General features: G+C 24.9%; 1 long non-coding RNA gene across 6 annotated transcripts; it reads right to left on the reverse strand.

The window, feature by feature from the left end:
* Positions 1-5885: 5885 nt before the first annotated feature.
* Positions 5886-10801, reverse strand: LOC127280365 (uncharacterized). 6 transcript variants are annotated; one of them, XR_007842828.1, is made up of 5 exons: positions 10097-10111; positions 9846-9896; positions 8940-9134; positions 7863-8079; positions 5886-7581 (listed from the first exon to the last, which is right to left on the reverse strand). It is a non-coding gene; the product is annotated as an uncharacterized LOC127280365 (long non-coding RNA). The 6 variants fall into 6 exon arrangements; XR_007842826.1 differs by lacking the exons at positions 9846-9896; positions 10097-10111 and adding an exon at positions 10668-10801; XR_007842824.1 differs by lacking the exons at positions 9846-9896; positions 10097-10111 and adding an exon at positions 10655-10795.

Raw genomic sequence — 10801 nt, forward strand, 5'->3', positions numbered from 1 at the left:
CTGCTATCATTTGTACACAATCGTGGTTCAAGCGGGTTATGTCTTTTAGAAGGTGGATAAATTTATTTATTTTAAGAGCCAGCCTATTTGCTTCCACAAAGTGTGCGGTCAATAAAAAATCGAAAATTTGAAGTCTTGACAGTTTCGAGTCAAGGGAATCTGAAAATGAGGTGTTTTGCAGGACTTTTGCCACTTCTCGAGGTTTTAATTTTAAAAGTAACCGAATTGTGTATTTATTTCCTTCTAGAATAATTTCGTTTCCATAAATTTTTAATCTAAGGGTAAGAGCTTTGAAAACCTTAGACTTGATTTTTAACCGTTCTATTTCCCCACTTAGGTCATGAGCACATATTATTTCTGGAAGATTGAAATGTATAAATGCTAAATGAGCTATTTCTTTCACGCTTAAGTTAAAATCAATTCTTAATAGAAATTGTATAATATCAAGACAGTTTGTGAAATTTATCGTTGAATAATTGTCCATTTCCATTAACTGGTCACATAGGATCTTTATGACTCTGTCATTTGAATTTTCCGAAAAACCCCCAACAAATATACCTGCTGCAACTGCCGCCTTGACATATTCGATCGACTTATTGCATAGAACCATAGTTTGTAACGATGTATATCCATTGACGCAGTTTCCCACATCTCCACAAAACGTTCCCAGCAACGTTTGTACATTAGTTATTGGAAAATCGAATTTAATGAGATAAAACATAACCAAAGCTACCACACTGTAATCGTCGTTAATTTCATCAGAATTTTCCATGAGATAATTATTGATGATGTTGGGATCATTGAAGCTAGTCAACTTCACAATCCTTTCAACATGACTATCGTCAATGTGATCCTCCGGACAGTACAAACTCATGTTTATATACCCTATAAATCAAAATATTATGTATAAACCTAATATAATATACAAATTTTTAGATGGTAAAATTTTTATTCCTGATTCTCCAGAAAAAAGTCAAAAAACAAAAATGCATTATCATCATGTATTTTAAACTCAAAAGAAAATCACCGTTTGATAAAACGTCAATGACTGAACAAAAAATCGATTATTTATAAAAAGTCCAAAGTGGACAAATGTATCATTTTTATTTATTAAATATTCCAAACTATTCAGTTTTCTTCAATGCTTTGATCAAAAAATTTGTAAATCGCAAAAAGCACAGGGGGATAAGAAGGTAAAAGTTGCCCCGCATGTATTCAGCTCAAATTAATAAAAAATCCTGCAAGTTTAAAACCTTCAATTCGCTTTTCTGTAGGAGTTATGGAGGGGGAAAGAAAAATAAAAACATCCGTTTCTCTCGAAAACTACTGAAGCAATTTTAATGAGCTTTAGATGTGTGAACAATACTTATAAAAATAAAAATTTTTGAAATATAAAAACAAATTTTTTGCGATTTGTAAAGTTACATCTTCAATTTTTTTTCAAAAAATATCTCATAGTGTACCATTAAAACATAGTTTCCCCAGATTTTTTGAAAATATACATTTTGAGAAATATGATTTTTTAACTTTTTAAAATTCAAAAACTCCATTTTTGTCGTAAAGTACGGAACCCATTTTAATAAACTTTGGATATGTTAACAGTACGCTTAAAACAATTCTAAAATCTAAAAAAAAAATTTTTCAAAAAAAAATTTTTTTAATATATTAAATATTTCTTCAAAACATTGTTTACAAAAATTTTTTATTTTTAAAAATGTCTTAATTACGTCTCAAGAAGTATATACACTATAAGGTATTTTAAAAAAATTAAAGGTGTAACTTTAAACAAAATCAAAAATTTTTTTTGAATATTTAAAAAATTTTTTTTCTTTTGGTTTTTAGAAAACATGTGAGGGCAACTTTTTCATGCTTAATCCGCTATGCCCTTAACAAAATACCAATTAACAATATTTATGACTACAAATTTATCATTTGTTTTTTATTATTACCATTAATTTGAAGTCACTTGAATGTGTACAAGCACACCTCAAGCTTATTAACATAACATTTTGACAATTTTATTAAAAGAAATACAATTAAATTAATTAAAAAGTAAGTAAATTTAGAAGAATAGTTAATCAAAATCTAAAAGACGATTAAAAAAAAACATTTTTTATGCCCAGTAAATTGTGATTTGGTAATAACATAATAATTATTTAATTTATTATTGTGACCATTTTCACTTCTAAAGAAAATAATTTTTTTTGCATTTTCATTTTTGTATTAAATGTTTTGTTTTTTAATGAATATTTTGGCATTTTTCAAAAAAGAATTGTATTCGTGAAATATTTTTTAGAGATAAAAATTTCATTTCTAGAAAGATAGTCAAACAATAATCAAGCCCTTTAATTATCTGATTTTTTAGCTCAAGCAAAAAAAGTTCCCGGACTAATTAAAAAATCCATTTTTCGAAAAAATCAACAATTTGTTAAAATACGGTGAAAGATAGTCTAGCGCATAATTGTAAATGTAATGAATTAATCAGATAAATTTTGAATAATTATCATTGTTTAAAATTAAAAATCAATTATGCAAATTTTTTAAATAATTTAAATTTTAGGGAAATATTTGAAAAATGCACAAATATACTATTTTTTATAACTATGAATCAACGATTCAGGGAAATAACTTTTTCGACAAATGAATAATTTAAAAAAAAGGACAGAAACATGGTTTCTAAATACAAAAAAATTTCAAATTTCTAAAAATACTGAATGCATTGATTTTTACGTTTTCATTTCTGAAGATAAATTTTTTTTATTTTCATTTTTATAGTAATTTTTTTTAATGAACATTTCGACGTATTTCAAAAAAAATTTTATTAAATATTTTTTTAGACAAAAAAATTTGATTTCTATAAAAAAGTGAAATAATAAACAAGTGCTTTAGTTTTATGATTTTTCAGCTGAAACCTAAAAAAATTCCCGGTTTAGTAAAGAAATCGATTTTTCGAAAAAATCAACGATTTGCTAAATCAAGGCGAAAAATGGTCAAGCGCTTGAAAGTTATCAAATATTCAGATAAGTTTCAAATAATTATCATTGTTTAAAATTAAAAATCAAATATTAAAATTTTTTATATCGTAAGGGTTATATTCTGTTTCATAGACATCATATAAACTGTAAATATATTTTTATCACTTCAAATTAGTAATATTTTAATTATATACGTTAATTTAATCTTCAATACTTTGTACCGAAAAAATACATTCTATCAGTTACACGCTTTCTATCCGTTTTAGCGAATAGTAGTGTTTTCTATTTGTTTTGGTAAATAAACGCCCTCGCGAATGGTGCGTTTTCATTTAGGAGTCATCGAAATATATATTTGTTTAATCTAATGTTTGTGCATCATTAAGATGAAAAAATTATTTAATTTTTAGGGTTATGAATTTAAAGTTGAAATAAAAGTATTTTTTAAAACTTATTTTTTCTCTGAATCGTAAAAATGGAATAAGGTAATTTGAATTATTGTTAATAAAAAATGTATGTTTCTGAAATATTCACACAGAAGTTTTTTAAACCCTTCGATCAAGAAAATTTTTCAATGTCAAATTTACTAAATGTCCCTTTACATTAGAGATTATCACTTTTCATTTGTTTTTTAACAACATACAAGTCACTTGAATGTCAAAAAATAATTTTAAAATCGACCATTCCGAAAAATATATTTAAAAAAGAATGAAAAAATAAACATTATTTGAAGAATAATTAAAAAATTAAAATTTGATATGACCGCTAATAATTGCTAAAGAAAGCAATTTTTTCAATGTTTTCTTTATTAATAACTATTTTTACAGTTTTCAAAAAAGTATTTTATTTATTACTTAAATATTTTTACAGATAAAAAAATTCTGTTTTTATAAAAATATGTGAAACAATAAACAAGTGCTTCAGTTTTCTGATTTTTCCGCTCAAACCTAAAAAGACTTTATCTAAATTCTGTAAAAAATCTAATTTTCGAAAGAATCAACGATTTGATAAAATAAGGTATAAGATGGTCAAGCGCTTAATTGTAATCAAATATTTAAATAACTTTTGCATAATTAACGTTTTTTAAACTTAAGAATCAACTATTCCAATTTATAAATAATTCAGATTTTAGGGAAAAACTTGAGACATGTGCAAAGGCACTATACTTTATTCATATTTTTGGATCAACGATGATGGAACAATTCCTCTTTGGACAAACGAATTATGGTTCAAAAAAATAATAAAGAACGGAAATTGGTCAAGCGCCTTATTGTTTTCCTATTTTCATCTTATGTTTGAAGAAAAATCATCGTTGTAATCATGAGGATCGATTTTTCAAAGAAGTTGAGTATTTCTCAATTTTTTTTGTTTTTAACTCCCGAAATTAAAAGAAGTCAATAGTGTATCACAAAAAATTGATTTTTCGAAAAGAAAAATTTGAAAATGGTGAACTATTTTTTCTTTTAATATGTTTATCTTAACCATTAGGACAATTAACCGATAAAATTGAGTTTATAGAAAAAATTATATTTTTCTCAATATTAATGAAAAAATTCTCGTATTTAAAATGCCCTGCTTCTGGAGAATAAAAAAATAAAACGTTATTTATTCGCTGTAATAAAAAAATTTCAGTTGAATTTTTCTGCCATTCCAAAAATAAACACAGAAGTTAACTTTAAATCTTCTACAAGTTTATTCAACATATGCATTGAGTGATGACCATTGAAAATTTTTTATAGTTACTTAAAAAAAATTATTCATTTAACATTGGTTAATTGAAAAATATTTTATTAATTTAAATATTATTTGTACGTCATTGTCATGAATTGTTTTATATTTTTGGGGTTAGAAATTTAATTTAAAAATATTGAGCTTTTAAAATCTTAGTTTTTCTCGAGATTGTAAAGAATGAAATGAGAATATTTGTATAAGAAATAATAATAACCATTTTTTATAAAAAAGATAATAATACTCACTGATAAGTTTTCTTAAACGCTTCGTTAAAAAAATCGTTCAATGGCCAAATTATAAAATTGTTTATGAGTTTAACATTTTTCATTTGTTTTTTTATCACCATACACTCAAGTCACTTGAATATGTGAATGTATATTTGAAACTGATTGAGAAAATAAGTTTAAGAACTTTTATTCAAAAACAGAATAAAAAGAAAAATAAATAATGTTAGAAGAGTCACTAAACAATGAAAATTTGATGGAAAATACAAAAGATACCCTATTATTCTTATAGTTCCATTTTGCTTTCGAAGAATAAATAACAATTTTCAAATCTATTGATGTAAAGGTTTCCATTTTTAATGAAAATACTTACTTTTTTTATTTTCATTTTTATATTAAATATTTTGATTCTTAATGAATAATTTGTCATTTTACAAAAATTTATTTATTAAATATTTTGCTTGCCTAGAAAATTTTGTTCTTAAAAAAATTAATGACAGTGAATTTTCAGCGCAACCATAAATGAATTCTTATTCTTATAGAAAAATAGATTTATTCTTTAAAATTAACCAGTTTTTAAAACGTAAGGCGAGATGTGATAAAGCGCCTATTTGTCATCATATATTTAACTCGTTTTTGAAAAATTATCTTTTCTTTTAATAAAAAAACAAATTTTCAAAATTTTTGCTCCCTCCCAGAGGAAGCTTTGTAGTCCTTCCATTTATAAAATTTTTGAGAATGGTATGAACAAATTTTCTGCAATATAGGATTATATCATATGAAACCCTGATCAATTGTCCTGATGTATGTATGTGTGTGAGTGTGTTTATCCCGTTATTTGTGAACACCATAACTCGAAGAGATATTAACGAAGTTGGGTAAAAATTCCTGGATATATTTATCATATTAATATATAAAAATTGTGGGGGGGATTTTTGAAAAAATTTAATCGGTTGAATTTCTTATAATAAAACAAATTATAATTTTACAAGAATATTTTTTTGAACATTTTATCCTGACTTTTTCAACAAGAAGTTAACGTTTTACAAAATAGTCTACCTTAAATTGTGCTCTTGAAATTTCATAATGTAAATTTCTTGTGATGTGATAGATTTTTAAGATCTTTTTAACATACCTGATTTTTAACCATTGCATTACATTTTAAACTAATCTAAGTCTTCCGGTAATAATGTACAATCATGTATACAAAATTGTGGTTTAAACGGATGATTTTTTCAGGGCTTGGATAATGTGGTATAAAGCTTGGCATAAAGCATCGACGTTTTCAAGTCAAGTGAATCTGAATCTGTATGATGTTCTGTAAGACTTTGCAATTTATCAAGCTTATAAGTTTAAAAGTAAAGGAATTGGGTATTTGCTTTCCTTCAGAATAACTTTATTTCCACAAATTTTCAATTTTAGGGCAAGAGCTTCGAAAACATTAGACTTTATTTTTAACCGTTCCATTTCCCCATTCAAGTTCTATTTAATGTAGAATTCAAATTACGGACTGGTATTTTGATACATATTTTCCAAAAAAAATTTCAGGCCGTGAAAGTAGGATAAAAAAAAATCAAAAAATAAATAAAAAAATAAAAAAAAATTTTTTTAAATTAAATAAATTAATAATCAAGAAGCTTTCTCAAATTTTAGTGAATCTATTAATTGTGCATATTTTATGAAACCATTATCAACACTTTAATATTCATGATATTGTTTTCAGATTTTTTGAACCTACTTTCATGGCTGAAAAATATTTCTTGAAAAAATATATATCAAAATACCAGTAGGTAATTTAAATTCTGCATCAAATACATATAAAAATGACTCCAAGAATTTCAAGAAACGTCAATTATTTTCCGAAAAATTAAAAAATTACGAAAATCATACAAAATAGACATTTTCTTCTGCATCTAAAGGAAACCTAAATGCAAATTCTTCGATTCTTTTCATAATTTTATCAGCGTTCTGAAAAATTTTTTTTTTAATCCTATTTATTATGATTTTACATTTTTTTCACTCATGAAAAAAATAGCGTCCAAATACTAGCGGACGGTACTGAATATCATTGTGTCAGTACACAATATAATCCTCTGCTCAGTATAAACTCATGATTATAAACCCTACAAATTAGTTTATATAATATAAACAGCATTATTGTTTGCAATAATGTGATTCGATGGACGGATAACTACATATGTGTCGCTCCACTCTTATGTCATATGGTCCCTTCTCTCGTGAAGCATCATACATTATCACAAGATTTTCTTTCTATTGTTTGAATTTAATCATTTGGGAAATCAAATTTTATAGCACAAAATATTATTAAAATAACCACACTGTAATCATAATTAATTTGGCTAATTTTTTCATCTGAGACATTTGCTAGGGATTTATAGTTATAAAAGTATTAAATATACCTCATAGCGCAAGAAATTTACAAAGTATTTAAAGGGCATAACTTTTACAACTTTGAAATCTAAGAAGTTTTTGATAAAAGAATGTGAATAATAAAAACAATGGTAATAAAGACATTAAAAGCACTTAGTCTAGTATATAAATTCTTGAAATCTATAAATGGTAGCCAGCATCAGGACTCTCTCTTCTTAGAAAGGTAGAAGGCAGGTCGACAAATTCCACATGTTATCGATCATCTAGTAATTAAACAAATGCATTTTTATTTATATTTACTTCAAAGAAGAGTGAAATTTTTAGTTTTTGAACATTTGTACTAAAAACTTCATATTATTATTTTAGGATTCCTATCATAAAACATGACTAAATTATTTGTTTATTTATTAAAACAATTTTCCAAACAGTTCAGTTCGAAGGAAAAGTTGTTTATTCTATTTTATGAACAGAGTATATATTGTATCATAATAAACACAAACGATCGAATAGTATGATATAAAACTTTAAAGTATAAATAACTCACATGAAAGACAGTTGTTTGAAATAAAAGTTGAAGAAATCCTTGAGAGGAAATCCATACAGGATTGCGGAATTTCCATCGAGTAGACTGTTTTAGCTTTTTGATTACAGGAGTCAGCGATATAATCCACATTTTGGGAAGAGGTTGAAGTAATTTCCAATGGATGCTGCCATTGTGCTGAACACTATTTGCCGTCAATATCTCCGAATGGATACAAATTCTACAGAAATTATAAAATTTTGAAAGATTAACAAATGAAGAACCTCGTCAAATTGAAGTTCCATTTCTGCATAAGTATGAATTAAAAGTTCCAAGAACTTTTATAGTTTTCTAAAAGTCAAACTTCAAAAAACTTGCAGTAACTTGCAAGTTTTTTTTTACTTGCAAGCGTTAACGTCTAATTTTTTCGCAAAAAGTGCAGTCTGTCAAAGTTGTACCAAAAATATTCATTAATTTATAAGTCATTTATTTCTTTCAAAAAACCGTCATGTAAAATATATCAAAGGTGGCATTATTTAGATTTTTCAAGGAAATTTAATTAAAAAATTTTTCCGAATTTTAAAAATCAATTTTCTGTTCAAAAACTGATTCTAAACTTTTCATTCTATAGGAAATAAAGAAATAACTGAAAATGAGTCTAAGAATAATAAAAATCGTTAACAACTTTAGACATCATTCAAATTGATAAATTAACTTCTTCTTCAAGAGGTTTTGAATGCATAAAAAATGGGCGGTTCTACAATTCTTACTTGAAAAATTTTCCATTGACTTTTTTGTAAATAAAAATATAGTTAATTAAAAAGTTGGTGAATAAGAATTCAGTGACTCGAAAATAATGTCAAGAAAAATTTTAAGTGAATGTTCAAAAAAATTTCCGTATATAAAATATTCATAAAATAACAAATTCCTGGAAGAAAATTTATCTGAAAAAATTCAGTATAATGAAAAATTCGCTCAATAAAAGTAGTAGAAAAAATAGACATAGAAGAGTGACTTTTTATAAAAATAGTACCTAATAATGTTAATGAAAATATAATTATTATACAAATTTTGAAAATTTATATATTTAAAATTTGTAACCTTGCAATCGCTTGTAGAATTTCCTACATTATTCGGCCAGGCATGATTTTCATCTGAATCGACTTTCTTGACTTTCTGAGCATAAGAGTCAATGATAGGAACCATATCTCGAGAAAAGATGGAAGGAACTCTCAATAAATATTGTGATTTTTCTAAATGTTGTTTGCTATCAACATCCCCAATCGATTTCAAATTCTATAAAATTTTAATTATAAATTAGCAACATTGTCAATTAAAAAACTCTTTAAGATTCCAAGCATTTTTAATTTTTTCAATGTCAAATTTCAAAAATTTCCAGCATAATTTTTAATCTTATTTTGGGATCTCATAAATTATTTGATAGATTTGGAAACAAATTAATTTTATTAAAGATTTCTTTATGTCACAAATAGTAGAAAATTTAAGGAATTTGACTTTTTTTGAATCATTAAAAATTTTAAAAAACAACTGGCTTTTCCACATTTTTTTGGAAACTTTTAAACATTAATTATGGCAATTTCAAACACTTGGATTCTCAGGTTTTCTAAAAAAAAACCAAATACTTTTAATAAATAAATGTCAACGTCCTCATAAAAAGATCCCATTTTGGCACTATTGGACTAATTTATAAGGGCAAATTCCTTGCCTAACTTGAAAATTTTTTAGTTTTAACTTTTTCCCTCCCTTCATTTTGAAAATACAAGAGATACAAAAAAAACCTTTTCCATTTCTAAAAATGCTATTTTTATTTAGATGAGGGAAACTAGTCTCATTTAGAAACCTTTCAATGTTTCTATTGTGCATATTGTTAAGAAATATCGAAAGTTTTATTTTAACAAAAAGAAAATCAAAGTTTATGTGTCAATAATTCTGTTTCTTCTAGAAACTTTAACATATTATGGGTTATTAAATAAGTTAAAAACGCACTTTTAGATTGATTAATCAGTAGGTTCCACATTTTCCAACGTTTGTGAAAATCTGTAATAATTAATTTTGCAATATAAACTGACAAAATAGACATTTAAGAAAAAAAACAAACAAAAATGAGAATAAACACTTTAATTTACAATAATTTAATGAAAACAGTATGATGATACATTTGAAATATTGCAGATTAATAAAGCAAATATTTTAAAAATCACGATATTTCTTTACATAAATTGAGTAATTCCAATTACCTCGAAAACTATAACCTTCAAATGGGACCTTTTCATGTGGAGGTCCACAAATAATATAACTATTAAATAAAAATTGTATTTAATAAAGATTTTTGTAAATAAAATGATTACTTATCCAGGATTTATAGAAAATAAAGAATCTTAAAAAAATTGTTATTTTAATACAATTTAACAAACATTTTTAGATAAAAGAAATATTTGTTAATAAAGATATAGTCAAATGTCAATTTTGGAATAAAATTTGATAAAATAACACGTTTTTAATTAAAAAATTTGGTTAAACAATATTATTCGATAATAAAACCCAGAATAACAGGACAAATTATCTAAAATTATAAGAAATTATTAACACAATTAATAACAAGTTTTAAAGTCAAACTTGTTGTTTCTAAAAAATATCGAGTTCCAAATTCCGTACATTTTTCACATTACAAGTTTCATACAGTTATAGTCATATTATATAAATCAAATTTAAACACAATAATATTTATAATAATATTAATAAAAATAATTATTATTGACACTATTATTTCTTAAAAATATCTTGAAAATATTTACTCATCCATCTTACAGGTTAACTGTCACTTGGAAATCTATTTTTGTTGATTATTCATACGTCACGAACTATGAAGATTTCGATAGATCTGTCACGACTTTTCAAAACGTTGCCAAACCGGAAGGACAGCATTTAAGCGTTTGGGTGTA

The sequence above is a fragment of the Leptopilina boulardi genome, unplaced genomic scaffold, assembly GCF_019393585.1.
Source record: "Leptopilina boulardi isolate dan_hultmark-lab unplaced genomic scaffold, ZJU_Lbou_2.1 LbouV2_240, whole genome shotgun sequence".
NCBI classification, from domain to species: Eukaryota; Metazoa; Arthropoda; class Insecta; order Hymenoptera; family Figitidae; genus Leptopilina; species Leptopilina boulardi.